This window comes from Panthera tigris, chromosome D1, assembly GCF_018350195.1.
Source record: "Panthera tigris isolate Pti1 chromosome D1, P.tigris_Pti1_mat1.1, whole genome shotgun sequence".
In the NCBI taxonomy this organism is placed as follows: domain Eukaryota; kingdom Metazoa; phylum Chordata; class Mammalia; order Carnivora; family Felidae; genus Panthera; species Panthera tigris.
In genome coordinates, this window is record NC_056669.1 from 86,559,984 (window position 1) to 86,576,207 (window position 16,224).

The following is a 16,224-nucleotide window of genomic DNA, read 5'->3' on the forward strand; positions in this document are numbered from 1 at the left end:
ATATAAACTTTAGAATCACTTTGTCAATATCTACAAAATAGCTTATTGGGATTTTGATTGGGATAATTTTGAATCTATGGATCCGGTTAGGAAGAATTGAACCTTAACAATATTACATCTTCCAATCCCAAACAGAATATCTCTCCACATGTTTTAGGTCATTTTTATTTCTTTCCTTAGAGTTTCATAGTTTTTTGATATAGATATAACAAAATATTTGTAGTTTTTGATATAGATACTGCATATATTTTGTTAGATTTATACTTAAGTATTTCAATTTTCATGTTATTTTTAATGATACTATTGTTTTGAATTGCAAATACCCATGTGCATTGTTTGTATATAGGAAAACAATTGACTTTTTATGTTAACTTCCCATCCTTTGAACTTGATGTGGTACTTGCTTCCAGCACTTTTTGGGTTGATTCTTTGGGATAGTCTATACAGATGATACTGTCATCTGTGAACAAAGACTCTTTTATTTCTCTTTTCCCAATCTGTATCCCTTTTATTTTGTTTCCTTGTCTTAATGTACTAGCTAGTATTTCCAATACAATGTTAACTATATCTTCATTTAATTTTTCAGTTTAGTCTCTTCAAAAGCCAGATATATTCTGGAGAACACTAGACTACCACAAATGCAAACAAATAGTGGTCTCAACTGGAATTGTGCAAGATATGGTATCTTTGCTAGAGCAAATTAAATGATTTCAGATATATGATACAGCCATTGCTCTGAAGAATAATTTGTTTTCCAAGCCTATCAAGATAAGCTTGCATATATTTTTAGACTTGCCCCAGGGTTGTGTTAACTCTTTCCCATCCTCTATCACAGTGTATTCTGAAGGGGTCATTAAAGTATCACATTAGTCCATTTTACTGATGACATCATGTTAATTCAACTGGAAGAGGAAGAAGTGGCAAGGACATTGGGGGTTTTGGCAAGACACATGCCTTCCAGAGTGTGGGAAATTGACCCTACAAAGATTCAAGGTCTGGCCATATAAAGTATTCTGGGTCCAAGTAGCCTAGCTACTTGGTTATGCTGAAACCATCCCTCTAGCATAAAAGACAGGACTCCATTTGAGAATCTGATTCCAAGTTGCCTGACAAATGATATGGAGCCTCCCTCTTGTTGTAGCAGGTCCGTCAACCCTAACTAATATCGTAGTAATGACCATTGAATGCTTACTTTTTTATAATTCTTTTCCTATAATACTGCAAAGGAGGACACTAAGGTACACAACAGTTGATAACTTTTCTGAAGTTCTCCAGCAAGTGACAGAGCTGGGTTTTAAACCCTCACATTCTGCTTCCCAGAACTCCACTTTTTTTTTTTTTTTTTTTTTAGTTGTTTATTTTTGAGAGAGAGAGGAAGGGGCAGAGAGAGGGAGACACAGAACCCAAAGCAGGCTCCAGGCTCTGAGCTGTCAGCACAGATCTCAATGCGCGACTGTGAGATCATGACCTGAGCTGAAGTCAGACGCTCAACCAACTGAGCCACCCAGATGCCCCAGAACTCACACTCTTAAATCATTATGTGATATTGCCTCTCCAAATCCAAGGTCAAGTCAGTGGCAAAAACAGCCTGAGTCTTGGGTTTCCTGAATGCCAAGTTAGTGCTCTTTTCATTCATCCTCTCTCCATTTCTCCAGTGATGGGTAAGTTTTTCCTATTCTCCAGTTAAGGTTGTGTTCTCTATCTGATGTAGTGGTTAAGAGCTTGGGCTATGGTGTCAGACAGACCTGAGTCTCTGCCACTTCTCAGCAGTGTGTCATTGAGCATATTACATTCTTTGAGTTTTGGTTTCTACACATGTAATAGGAATAATAACAGTAGTATCCATGTCAGCTGATGTAAAGATTAAATAATAAAATATGTATTATGGAAGACAAAACTCTAGGACATAAGCTTTAATAATGTTAACTGGCATCATTATTTCTGCCTGGCTTCTGGAGATCTAAGGAGTTTCCCTCTTTCTTTGCCTCACTTTATGCTCTGTTTTGGTTTCCCATTCAGAGTGGGGAAATTTGATTCCTGAGAAGTTCATTTTAACCTGATTACTCAAGCTCAAAACATTGACTAGCAAATTGAAAGAGCACTGTGATTTGCCTTGGTATTGATACCACCTAGGGATTTCCTTGAGTCTCATAGTTGTTCAATATGTATAGACAGCAGTTGTATACATGATTACATAAAATGGAGGACCATTCATTTGTGCCTCAAGTATCATTTTCACCACGCAATCAGGAAGAAAACAGTTTTTCTTTGAAGGTAGTGGGTCTAATAGGGTTATCCTTCTGTTACAGAAACAAATCCTTTATAACACCTCCTTTATTATCCTGAAATAAAATTCATTAATATAATAAATCATTTACACATATAATAAACAATGAAGGTGCCAACTTTAATATAAAAGAGAAGTGAAGGGAATGCATTTTATAATAAAATATGTATTTCAATATATCAGTGCTCAGGCTTGACTACATTATGGGATCTGGAGGCAGTTGGATGTTTGCACCCGTGCCCAGAATCTTGCAAGTAATTAATAGCTATAAATGCAGACTTCTAGAGTTGCGTTGAACCGGTGACTTGAATATTGAGAGAACTGTGGCTATCAGTGGTTCTTTTCTGAAATGATGAAAAATACTCTGCAAAATTCCAAACAAACCAAAATACAGCTTTCCTTCATTCTAGAAATACAACGTGTATTTCTAGAAAATTCAGTATGTTGGAATTTGGGGGAAATGGTATTTATATGAAAAAAATGAAGGTAGGTTGTAGGCTCAGGTAATTATGAACAGGTTTTTCACTGATATATCTGGAGAGACATCACAGTTGTGAGGGACCCAGAATAATTCTTTGGAGTGGATAGCATCCCTGACAACTGTCCATTAAATCCCAGCAGTGCTTCTAATCAGTATGGTATCTGAAGATTCTCCCTCAGAAGCCAAAATGCTCCTGGAGAAGTTTCACCTGCTTTGAGAACCAGGGCTTTAAAGAAAATGTCATTATTATGTATGTATGTATGTATGTATGTATTTATTTTAAAAATATTTATTTATTTTGAGAGAGAGAGAATGAGCACAAGTGGGGAGGGGCAGAGAGAGAGAGAATCCCAAGCAGGCTCCACACTCAGTGGAGAGCCCAATGGGGTCTCAATCTCACTGTGAGATCATGGCCTGAGCTGAAATCAAGAGTCAGAAGATTAATTGATTGAGCCACCCAGGTGCCCCTTATGTATGGTTTTATTATATCAAGGCAGTGGCACTCAAAACTTCCCATAAATTTTTTCTTCAATATAATAATTATTTTACAAAATCTATCACTATTTTACAAATAAGGAAACAAGCTCATAGAGATTAAGCCACTTGTCCCTGGTCATGCAGCCATCAAGTGGCAGATGTAAACAATTCCAACGCTTGGTCTTACCCCTCCCTGTTCACTACGCCCCCCCCATTGGGAATGCATTGGAAAACTATGGCTCCTGGCTTGGGGCTCAACAATGATATGCTAGAACTTCAGCCCCTACCCTTACCTCCATCCCCTGGAAATCCCCTAAATTCTGGTTCCAGGAACTCTACTGAGCTGCCTTGCTGGTGGTATTTGCCTTTCCTCAACCTCTCTCTGAAAGTATCTTCCCCTGCCACCTTCCGTGCCTCATTTCCATGGCCTCTGGCTTTCCCAGGGTAGCCTGGCTGAGGTGGCACAAGTGTGTACCCCTTCCCCACCCTCTGTTACTAGGTCATAAAGCAGGATGGACTCTAGTTCCAGTTTCCTGGAGAGTTTCAAGGGGGCAGCAACTGTTTTGTTTGATTGGGTCTTTATTCCAGGTCACTCTCCCTGGGAGTCTGATGTGGGTGGTTGAGACTGGCCTGGAAGTCTCTCTGTCAACCCTCAATAGTGTCCTTCCCTTCCATGTTCCAGTCATGCTAGTATACTCTGTTTCTCTTTCCCCTCCAGGTGAGCCTTTGTTCCAATTGTTTGTATGGGAACTTAAAAAGGGGGCCGTTATTCAGCAGCTCCTTGAGAGGACCTCATATTAGCCTCATGTGGAATAGAGTACAAAACACTCATGAATGTTTGGGATAAAGCTTGTGACTTAGGAAGACTCTTAGCTCCTAGATATTCTTTATGTTCTCTACACTTTCCCCTTCCCCTTCCCTTCTCCATCCCACCCTCAGACTATCAGAACTATATATTCACTTCCCTGTTATAGGGATAAAAGGTAGAGCAGCATATCTTCTATTTGTTAATTAGGTGTTTATGGTAACAACTCCCTGATCTCCCCCAACACCTTCATTCCCACCCCAGACATGTATTCTCAGATGAGGCCTTGCTTTGCCATTCATTCTAGGGTGACTTGCTATGAACCCCAGGGCAGGGTCTGACCTTATTTCATATTTGTATCATGCTGGAACCAAATACAGTACTGGCATTTAGTAAGTGTTCAATAAGCACTAGTTAAACAAATGCATGAATAAATGAATAAATAAAATTCTCACTCTTTTGAGGTCTGGAATGAAAAGCTCTACCTCACCATTAATTAAACACAAATTAAAATAAGGGATGCCTATTACCACCATTTGGATTGGCAAATAATTTGGAGAGGGTAAAATACAGTGTTAGTATAGTAGAGGCAGCTCTGCCAGAAGAAGTACTCTGTAGGCACTCTACAGCACTCAGCAGCCCTGGATGGGGGAGAAGGAACGGCTGGCTGACATTCACAGTAAGACCATGCATTGGTACTGCCCTGCTGAGGAGTGATTTGGCAACATGTGCCAATAATGTTTTCATGTTCTTGACTCAACAATTTATCCTAGGGAAACGATGATCGCTTCTCGGCCTTTTGGCTAAGATCAAGTGTAGTGTCCTAGGGAAATGATGAGGTATATATTTCCAAAAAATTGTTGATGGAAACATTATTTATAATCAGAAAACTTGGAAACGAGCATACAAAATATGGTACTGATTAAATTAACTATAGCACATCCACACAAAGAATATTTAATGACATAGGAAAAGATTCCATAATGTGTGAAAAAAATATAGTAGCTATAAAACATTGTTGAAAACATTTTTTTTAAAATATTTATTTTGGGGGCGCCTGGGTGGCTCAGTCGGTTGAGCGTCCGACTTCGGCTCAGGTCACGATCTCGCGGTCTGTGAGTTTGAGCCCCGTGTCAGGCTCTGGGCTGATGGCTCAGAGCCTGGAGCCTGCTTCCAATTCTGTGTCTCCCTCTCTGCCCCTCCCCCGTTCATGCTCTGTCTCTCTCTGTCTCAAAAATAAATAAATGTTAAAAAAAAAAATTTTTTTTTTTAAATATATTTATTTTGGAGAGAGTGGAAGCAGGTGAGGGGCAGAGAGAAAGAGACGGTGGGGGGCGGGGGAGGGGGGCGGGAACAGAGGATCCAAAGTGGGTTCTGCACTGAGAGACTGACAGCAGTTAGCTGGAGTCCAGCGTGGGGCTCAAACTCATGAACCATGAGATCATGACCTGAGCCGAAATCCGACACTCAACCGACTGAGTCACCCAGGTGGCCCTGCTGAAAGAAATTTCAAAAGACACAAATAAACAGAAAAACATCTTGTGTTCAGGATTGGAAGATGTAATATTGTTGAAATGTCAATATTATCAAAATTGATAGAGATATGATACAATCCTTATGAAAATGTCAGGGGCATTTTTTTGCAGAAATAGAAAAATCGCCATAAAATTCAAACAAAATCTTAAGGGACACCAAATAGCTAACACAATTTGAACAAAGAACAAAGCTGGAGGTTTCACACTTCCTGATTTCAAAACTTATTACAAATCTACATTAATCAAAACAGGGTGGTACTGGCATAAAGGCAGACATGTAGACCAATGGAATAGTATAGAGAACCTATAAATAAACCCTATGATATATGGTCATATGATTTTCAACAAGGGTGCCAACACTATTAAATGAGGAAAAGACAATCTTTTCAACAAATGGTGATGGGAAAACTGAATATTCACAGGCAAAGGAATGAAGTTGGATCCATACCCTGCAACATATTAAAAAATCAACTCGAAATAGACCAAAGACCTGAATGAAGAGCCAAAACGAATAAACTTTTATGAGAAAATGTAGAGGGAAAGCTTCATGATATTGGAACTGGCAGATAATGGAACCAAAAGCAAAGGCAACAAAAGTAAAAATGGATAAGTTGGCCTAAATCAAAATTTAAAACATCCATGCATCATAGGGCACGATCAACAGAGTATCCGGTATCTATATCTATATCTATATCTATATCTATATCTATATCTATATCATCTATATATCTATATCATTTATCTATATCTGTCTATATATATCTATATATCTGTATCCGTATATCTACATCTATCTATGTCTATATCTGTATCACCTATATCTCCTAAAATGCAACAACTAGACAGATAACCCAATTTAAAAATGGACAAAAGACTTCAATAGACATTTCTCCAAAGAAGATATACAGACAGCCAACAAGTACATGAAAAGCACAAGTGAATGTCACTGATCTTTAGGGAAATGCAGATCAATGCCCCCATGAGATAGTACCTCACACCTACTGGGATGGGAGAGAGAAAGAAAGAAAGAAAGAAAGAAAGAAAGAAAGAAGAAAAAAGGAAGAAATAAAGGGAAAGAAAAATCACAAGTGCTCGTATGATGTGGAAAAATTGGAACCCTTATGCATTGTTGGTGGGAATGTAATATGGTGCAGCTGCTATAAAAAACAAAATGATGAATCCTCGAAAAATTAAAAATGGAATTACTATCTGATCCAGCAATTCCACTTCTGGATATATACACAAGAGAATTGAAAGCAGGATCTTGAAGAGATATTATGCTCCTGTCCATGGAAGCATTATTCACAATAGCCAAAAGATGGAAGCAATCCAAATGTCTATCAGTGGATGATGGATAAAGTAAATGTGGTATATACATACAATGAAATATTGTTCAGTCTTAAAAGGAAGACAATTCTGACACATGCTGCAACACGGATGAATCTTGAAGACATTATAATAAGTGAGATATGCCAGTCACAAAAAGGACAAATACTGTATGATTCCACATACAAATGCACCCAGAGTACTCAAATTCATAGAGTAGAATGGTGGTTTCCAGGGCCCGAGGAGAGAAGAGTATGGGAAATTATTGTTCAATTAATCAGATTTGCAATTTGAAAAGAGTTCTGGAGGTTGGTTGCACAGCAATGTGAGTATGTTTATCATTACTGAACTATACATCTAAAAATAATTAAGATGGTAAATTCTATGAATATGTATTTTGACACAATTAAGATACATTTTTATGAAAATTTAAACATAAAAATAAAAAGATAAATTATATATATATGGAATTATTTCATTTTTTATTAAAAATTTTTTTAATGTTTATTTATTTTTGAGAGAGAGATAAAGCACCAGCAGGGGAGGGGCAGAGAGAGAGGGAGACACAGAATCTGAAGCAGTCTCCAGGCTCTGAGCTGTCAGCACAGAGCCCAACATGGGGCTCAAACTCAGGGACTGCGAGATCATGACCTGAACCGAAGTCGGACACTTAACTAAGCCACCCAGGCGCCCCTGTATGGAATAATTTCAATTTAAAAATAGGTTAAAATATAGGTGAACATATATATGAATAAAGAGAGAGAACTTATATGTTACTGTATAGAAAGATACAGAGGAAAAAAACTGGAAAGAAATACACCAAATGTTAGCAATGATTCTCTGTGGGTCAGTTGAATTAAGAATGATTTCTATTTCCCTCATTATACTTGCTCTGTATTTTTCAATGTCTAACAATGAATATATCCAATATATCTTTTAAATCAGAAAATTTTTTAAAAATAGAAGTAGTACTCTTAAAAATTAAACACTTGTTTGGTAAAACTCATGATAAATTTTTTAAACAGATGAGACTAGTAAAGATCAGGAAAAAATATTAGAAACATTCATAATAGGATTAATCTCCACAAAACATAAAAAGTTACTACAAATCAATAAAAAAAATCAACTTCCCCAAACAAATACAGGCCTCTTACCTACAAATAATCACTTCACAGAGGAAAATAAATAAAAATAGCCAATAAATAGAGGTTTATTGTCATTAGCAACCGAGGAGATATAAACTGTAGCAATAAAATATCTTAAACAATCTAATTGACAGAAATTAAAATAATGGATAACATCAACTCTTAATGACTATTCAGAGATAAGGACACTGTTCTACTCTATTGGTGGGTCTTCACAATGGCCAAGCATTTTGGAAATCAAAGAGGCATTTATGTATTAAATTTTAAAATTCACATGTATTTTGACCAAATAGTTTTATTTCTAAGAATCCATTCTAAAGAAATACTCTTACATTCACAAAGAAGTGTGTGTACTTATTACTTTACCATTTTGAAATAACAAAAAAACTAGAAATAATCTAAATGTCTATCAATGGGTAAATAAATTATGATAATTTGTACTATGTAATAGTATCTTGTAGTTCAAAAGAATCTATCAGGCCTCTATGTATTAACTTGCAAAGAATTTTGAAGACATAGAAAAGAAGACAAGGAAAATTATTATGAAAGAAAAAAACGTTTGAATGTGTATATGTGTACAAGTACATATATAGCATTCAAACTAAACTGTTGAAAGAGGTTTTCTCTGGACAGAAAATTTGAAGGTAGATGAAGAGTGATTTTTATATTTTGTTCTGTATATTTCTCTATTGTTTGCATTTATAATGAGAATGTGTTCATGTAATACTTATGAAAAGGTATTTTTATCAATAAATAAAAACAAAAATATTTTAGGTAATAAAGATTTTTTAAATGTAAATTTTAGTTAACATAGAGTGCAATATTGGTTTCAGGAATAAAAGATATTTTTAAAACCAAAGAAATCAATTGATTGGCTTTAGGAGGGAAGATTGGATTTTTTAAAGCAATAATCTTTTTTTTTTAACGTTTATTTATTTATTTAAGTAATCTACACACTCAATGTGGGGCTGGAACTCACAACCCCAAGATCAAGAGCTGCATGCATTTCCAACTGAGCCAGCCAGGTGCCCCTAGAGCAATAATCTTTTTAAAGTCAGAGTTGTGAGGATGATAATGTCTGATAATATGATAATTTACTTATTATAATTTTCTTAAAAAAATTTTTTTTAATGTTTATTTTTGAGAGAGGGAGAGACAGGGTGTAAGCTGGGGAGGGGCAGAGAGAGAGAGGGAGACACAGAATCCGAAGCAGGCTCCAGGCTCTGAGCTGTCTGCACAGAGCCTGACACAGGGCTCAAACTCACGAACCATGAGATCATGACCTGAGCCGAAGTCGGACACTCAACCGACAGAGCCACCCAGGTGCCCCACTTATTATAATTTTCATCGGTCCATACTGTTTTCTTGGTCATCTCAACATAGGAAACTTTTTAGTGATCATGGAGTTGATGACACTAAATACCAGCCACCTAATATTTAGTACTCAAAATACATGTTGTTTTATAAAAATATGCTAAAGTTTTAATGGTAGCATCCATGGGAGGATGTTTAGCATCCTTTATTTCCAGGCACCAAATGCTACTACCTCCACCCAGTCATTGAATAAATCAAAATTGCCCATCCTCCTCAACCCCACATTTCCAAATAGTTGTGCAGTACGGTTTCTGATTTAGGACTACGAGCTTCAGTAGTGAGGACATTTATTATTGTTGTTAAACAAGAAGCTTGAGACCTGGTAGTTCCAAGGTTGATGCAGTAGCTTACAAATGTTATGAAGAACCCCGGATCTTTCCATCTTTTTGAACTCTACTATCTGTAATATGTTGTTTTCTCACCCTCAGTCTAGCTGCTGATGGTAACAAGATGGTTGCCTCAGCTCCAGGACTAATGCTCTCAAACAACTGTGTCCACAGGCAAGAAAAGGGCAATTTTTCTTCATGGGTCCCATTTAATTTAATTTAATTTAATTTAATTTAATTTAAATTTAATTTTTACTTTTTAAATGTTTATTTATTTTGAGAGAGAGAGCACATGCACCTGTGAGCAGGGGAGAGGGAGAGAGAGAGAGAGAGAGAGAGAGAGAGAAAATCCCAAGCAGGCTCCCACTTGGGGCTTGATCTCACTCGCCTTGAGATCATGATCTGAGCTGAAATCAAGAGTTGGATGCTTAACCGACTGAGCCACTCAGGCACCCCCTAGGGTACCATTTTATCTTATTTTATTATTTTTTTTTATTGTTGTTTTAATTTGTTATTTCTTTTTTTTTTAATATATGAAATTTATTGTCAAATTGGTTTCCATACAACACCCAGTGCTCATCCCAAAAGGTGCCCTCCTCAATACCCATCACCCACCCTCCCGTCCCTCCCACCCCCCATCAACCCTCAGTTTGTTCTCAGTTTTTAACAGTCTCTTATGCTTTGGCTCTCTCCCACTCTAACCTCTTTTTTTTTTTTTCCTTCCCCTCCCCCATGGGTTTCTGTTAAGTTTCTCAGGATCCACATAAGAGTGAAACCATATGGTATCTGTCTTTCTCTGTATGGCTTATTTCACTTAGCATCACACTCTCCAGTTCCATCCACGTTGCTACAAAAGGCCATATTTCATTCTTTCTCATTGCCACGTAGTATTCCATTGTGTATATAAACCACAATTTCTTTATCCATTCATCAGTTGATGGACATTTAGGCTCTTTCCATAATTTGGCTATTGTTGAGAGTGCTGCTATAAACATTGGGGTACAAGTGCCCCTATGCATCAGTACTCCTGTATCCTTTGGATAAATTCCTAGCAGTGCTATTGCTGGGTCATAGGGTAGGTCTATTTTTAATTTTCTGAGGAACCTCCACACTGCTTTCCAGAGTGGCTGCACCAATTTGCATTCCCACAAACAGTGCAAGAGGGTTCCCTAGGGTACCATTTTAAAAGGAGAATAATCTTTTTTAGAGATCCCTCAATAGACTTCCCAGTCAGTCTCCTAACAAGGATTGGGTACTTGGCTTTGCTCTTCCTACCTAGAGAGGAGATGAAGAGAGTAATATCTAGTACCTGCAGCTTTTATAAGGGGGGGGGGGGCAAGCTTGGTGGTCTTAGTGAATGGCTGTTGATATTCTAATGTCTTCAGGTTTGACTGAAGTGAGAGATTGTCTTCTAGTCAAGAAAAGACTTAATGTTCCAATGAATACATAGTACCACTTTTTGTTCTGGAAAAGACAAAAGTTCCAATGACTTGGTGCTTTTTATACTCTTACTTCATCATGCTCCACTTTCATTTTTTATGGTTTTTATAATCAACTAGATTCAAAAAGAACTTCAGAAGGAGACAGCATGGGAACTAAATCACTTGGGCTCTAGGAGGCAAGAAGTTTTAATGTCTGCAATTCATGCTTATTGTATCTACCATAGCTTCACTTTTCCCTCTCAGGGGGCTGAACTGGAGTAGGTGTTGTAGGATAGTACAGTAGTTCTGGATTATGCCTTCTGGTATATTCCTAGCTCTGCCAAATGGCAGCAATATGATTAAGTTTCTTCATCTATAGGCACTGAAAAAAATATCTCGGCCCTCATAGAGTTTACATTTTAACACAGGGACACAAATAACACTATATAACAGATTTAAAGTATGTAGGATGTTAGGCAATGATTGCTATAGAAAAAAATTGAGTAAGGGACACCTGGTATATTGGGATGATGAGGGCAGGCTGCAGTATTGCAGGATAGTCAGGGGTAGTCTTATTGAGAAGATGATCTGTGAGAAAAGACTTGAAGAAAGTGAAAGAATGAGCCATGTGGTTATATGGGTGAAGAGTATGGGTGAACAGAGGAAGAGCTAGGTCCTAAGGTGAAAGTACTAGGATAAGAGAATGACCAGTATTATATGACATCAGGGATGTTAATGGTGGCTGGGTGAAGTGATTGAAAGAGGGAATAGCAGGAGATAGGGTCATGGAAGCAAGGAGAGCACAGACGACATAGAGCCTTGTTGGTTGTTGTTAGGACCTTATTGTGAGTAAAATGGGGAGACATGGAGGGTTTTGAGTAGAAGTGGGACATTCTCTGACAGATTTTTAAAAGACCCCCTTGATTGTTTTTCATGTGCTGAGAATGGAGGAGGGGGAAGGGTGGAAGTAGGCAGGTCAGTTAGGTAGCTACTGTAGGCACCTGGGCATCACAAGGGGGTTTGGACTCGTGTGCTAGCAGTGAAGGAAGTAAGAAGTGGCAAAACTCTGGACATATTTTGAAGGTAGAATTGGCAGAGTGTAATGATAGACGGGATATATGACTGGTTTGGAGTTGCCATCAACTGAGTGAGACTGTGGGTAAAGCAGGTTTGGGAAAGAATGTCAGAAGTTTTATTTTGGATATGTCAAGTTTGAAATGCTTATAAGACATTTAAGAAGAGATATCAACTAGATCTTTGCTATATTGTCTTATAGTTTTACGTTTTAATTTTTTAAAGTGTTTATGTATTTATTTTGAGGGGGCAAAGAAAGAGAGTCTCCCAAGCAGGCTCTGCACTGTCAGCAGAGAGCCCATCTCAGGGCTTGATCCCATGAACCGTGAGACCATGACCTGAGCCTGGATCATGAGTTGATCAAGAGTCGGATGTTCAACCGACTAAGCCACCCAGACACCCTGATCATTGCATGTCAAAGCCTTTAATTCAATGCCTATAAAGTGATAAATGTTCAATAATGTTAACTACAAAGATGATGATAATTTTCATCACTCACCTCTGAGGGCGCTCTGACTCCCAATTTAGCCATCCTATCCCTTTAATTCAGCGAAAATAAAGTTGGGTTTTCCACTGCTCCATCTTGATTTCTATTTATAGCACAAACAATATAGTCCAACATTAGAGCAAAATTTAAAAAGAATATCTCATAATCTTACTAACTATACTGTTTTTATTTTTCTACATGTTTCTCTTTTGTCTCATTTTGAAAACAATTTAAAATAGTTGAATCATAGTGTATATGTACATACATATCCTGGTTAGTTCCAGTAATATTATCCCATAAGTTATTTTTCAAGTTGCTACATAGTTTCAATATTTACAATCTTTAGTGGTTGCAAAATAATCCATATTTACTTGTGCTTTTGCTGTTGTTGTTCATTAGACTATTTATCAATCTAGCAGTCTTATAACTAGGACTGAAATCTCATGCATTTACAATTTTTTTCCTCCTAGGATATATTGCCAAGAGCAGAATTACTGGGTCAAAGGGTATGAACATTTTTATAACTCTCATACAATGCCAAATTGTGAAAGGGTTGTACCAATTTACAATGGCAAAGGTTGGAGTTTTTTCATAAGAAAAAAAAAAAAAACCCTAAAATCAAACACATGAAACCAGAGACATTTATAAAACAGATTTCCTAATTCCATTTTAATGAAAATCTACCCATACATGTTTTCAGGTAAGCCACACAGCCTCGGCTCATTTTTCTAGTCTACTTGATCTCTATGTTACACTTAGATTGTAGCCTGAGTTCGGACTTGCTTGTTGCTAGATATGGGGAATGATCTGATACAGTCTTTTTGTTACTTATACTGAGAATTGACTTTAAAAATCATTTTATAATTAAAGACTCATACATTCCCTTTTATATCCTTACTGTCTTATTCAGATGTTCTAGTTTTACGTCTGACTCCAGCTCTTTTAATGCACCAGGGGATAATCAATGATTTAATCTGGCCCCACCCCCACTGCCCTGGCTTAGGTTAGCTATTCAAAGACCTTTAAGAGGCAGAATTAACTGGCCTTGGTGATTAGCTGAATAGCTAATGCCCTTCCTCTTAAAGGGTAAAGAGAAGCAGGTGGGGGACACTGAAGTAAAAACCAGGCAAGCTGGTTCAGACTGGGTTGGTTATGCCTTCAAGGTAACACTATAAGGGCAGGAGCAGTAAAAGCTAGTATATCACTTTTTTCAGGCCACAATAATGTTGCTCAACAAACTACCCCAAAACTCAGTGGTTAAATCTCCAATCATTGTTATTCCTCTTCCTTTCTCTTATTTTCCCTTTCTTCCTTCCCTGAACAATTTGGTCCTGAAGCTATTAGGTATGGCCGAACAAGCTATCATCTACGCCTGGTTGAGTAGGGGGGAAACTATGGTGGCCAAAGCAGGCTCTGAACACAGTGAGTGCTGGAGCCTGAATAGGCTAAAGAAGGTGTCTGCTTGGGGTATGGCCTTATTGAGGAGCCAAAGCCTGCGTAGGGTAAGAGAACATCTGGATGGGGGAGGTGGGGTGGCAGAGATGGGGATTGGCTACATGTAGAGGGGTTCATAAAATAATTATATGGAGGAGAATGGGAGAATGGTTTGTTGCTATTGGAAATAAAGGACACAAAATATAAAAAGGAAAAAAAAACTAGAATTATTCCTGTGCTACTGGGTTGTAGTAGGAAGTACCAAGTGGAACTCATGGCTTCCAGTATATTGTATATATTATATATTGAAATGAATCATATTCAGTTGCATATGTTATATGTATTATATTGAATAATGCTATTATATACACATATATTCTAGAATTAGATTAGATAGTAGTAATGGTTGCACGACATACGAATATACTAAAAGTCACTGAATTGTATACTTCAAAATGGTGAATTTCATGTTATATGTATTATATCTCAATAAAAAATGTATGTGTATAGATTATTAGATAAATGAGGGAGAGAAATATAGTTGTACGCCCATTTCCCAGCTCTGCCCACTGAAGGAACCTAAGCCGTGACACCCCAATACCAATGAGCATGCCCAGTGACAAGATTTTGATTTTTAAATATCATTCTCTATTAAAAAGAATCAGGACTGTTTGGGGTGCCTGGGGGGCTCAGTTGGTTAACTATCTGACTCTTGATTTCAGCTCAGGTCATGATCTCATGGTTCAGGAAATGGAGCCCCACGTTGGGCTCCTGTGCTGATGGTGTGGAGCCTGCTTAAGATTCTCTCTCCCTGTCTCTCTGCCCCTCCTTCACTCATATGTGGGCACACACACACTCTCTCTCTCAAAATAAATACATAATTTTTAAAAGAATAAATCTTAAAAAAATAAGAATCAGGACTATTTAAAAGAATGGTAGTTTCTAGGTCTGACACAGGAAAAGGACAAGATGATCTTGGGATATCTTATTGTGTCAGAAAGTAAGGAAGTAGTCAAAGAATGCTGGGGACATGTCAGAAGATGCAGACACCAGCTTGAAGGGGCCCCCATTGGCCAACTCTGAAGGAATCTGAGCATCAGTATAAATGATGAAAATAACAGATTACAATCTTTTGAATAAAATACAAAACCGTAAGTCTACACTGCTATAAATCATTGGTTAAACTAAAAGTTTGATGAGGAATAGGCCATTTACATAGCATCCACAAAATATTTACTGATTATTTGGGGAAATGGAAACGTTTATAGTGGAGAAGACTCACACACCACTTTAATCAAGTATTAAGTGAACATCATTGGTAATTGAAATCAGGTGCCACTGGACAAGATGAGGTAGGAAAAAAACAGCATCACTTCTGTGATTCCTTCCAGAAGGGGAGGAAGGCATACATAAGGAAGCGAGCCTAGTAGGGAGTATGAAAACCCAAGTGTGGTGAAGAATGCATCTCCACAGAGGAAGGCCTGATGCCCTAACTAGGCAATGAGAGCATCCACTTATGGGGGTGGTCTGGTTTGGGGCATCAGAGCCCAAGAAAGGTACAGAGAAGTAGCCTGAAAGGGGATGTTGGAGCCCAAGTGGGCTGAAGTGATTGTTCATGCAGGGAAACGGGATCCAGATGGGTGAGGAGGACTTCTCTGTTTAGGAGTGGCCTTGACCAAGGTGTCAGAACCCAAGCAAAGTGTCTACATGGACAGGAGGCCCCGTGTGGGGAATCAGAACTAAACAGGAGGAGCATCAATTATGCCTAAGCATTTTATATTCAAACTACAGAAACCCAAAGACAAAGAGAAAATCTGGAAGAAGCCAGAGGGCAAAAAAATCACCTTACCTATCATATTACAGAAATAAAATTCATCAGAAACCATGTAAGCAAGATTAGAGTGGAGGGAAATATTTATATGTTAAGAAAAAAACCCCAGCAACCTAGTGAATAGAGTGAATAATATAGTGATAGTTTCCAGTGAGATTATCCTTGAAAAGTGATGGAGACAAGAAGATTTCCAGAAACAAACAAAAACTCAGGGAATTTAC

At 37.7% G+C, this 16,224-nt stretch overlaps 1 pseudogene; it reads left to right on the plus strand.

Moving 5' to 3' along the window:
* Positions 1-4,833: 4,833 nt before the first annotated feature.
* LOC122231646 lies at positions 4,834-4,926 on the plus strand (annotated as a pseudogene).
* Positions 4,927-16,224: the final 11,298 nt, after the last annotated feature.